Here is a 535-nt window from a genome sequence, read left to right as displayed (position 1 = left end):
CACCACACGTCAACATGGCGCTGCCGCTTCACTTGGGATCTGCCACACACACACACTGCTAGCACACCCAGCAAAACAATCACAAAAAATACCTCAGGTGGGAATTGGACCCAACGACCATCTTCGGGGGATCTACCACTGAGCTACTGATGTGGAGGTAAGTACAACTCAAGACAGGGCTACGTTTTGGAGGCCCGAGGGAGAATTAACCAGCCACAGTTCTTCGTGGCGGGCGACAACCCTGCTGGCCGCACCGGGTTCAGCACGGCCCCCTCAATTCACCCTCCTGGGTGGTCACTCGGGCACTGACACGCGTTGACTCGTTTCGACTTCTCGACTTGCCGTGAAAGCCAATCATTCTTATAACGTAATTACCTTTTTACGTCTTTTTACGCAATTACAACAAAATAGTATGACCATACTTTCTTCTGCATACAAGTTAATATACTTTCTTTTGTATTGCATACAAATCCACACACAGCGTCGCAAACGTCGGAACTCGGATAAATTTTGGTATGGATGAATATCATCAAGG

This window comes from Phytophthora parasitica (genome assembly GCF_000247585.1).
Source record: "Phytophthora parasitica INRA-310 unplaced genomic scaffold supercont2.22, whole genome shotgun sequence".
In the NCBI taxonomy this organism is placed as follows: domain Eukaryota; phylum Oomycota; class Peronosporomycetes; order Peronosporales; family Peronosporaceae; genus Phytophthora; species Phytophthora nicotianae.
This window is presented reverse-complemented; position numbering follows the sequence as displayed.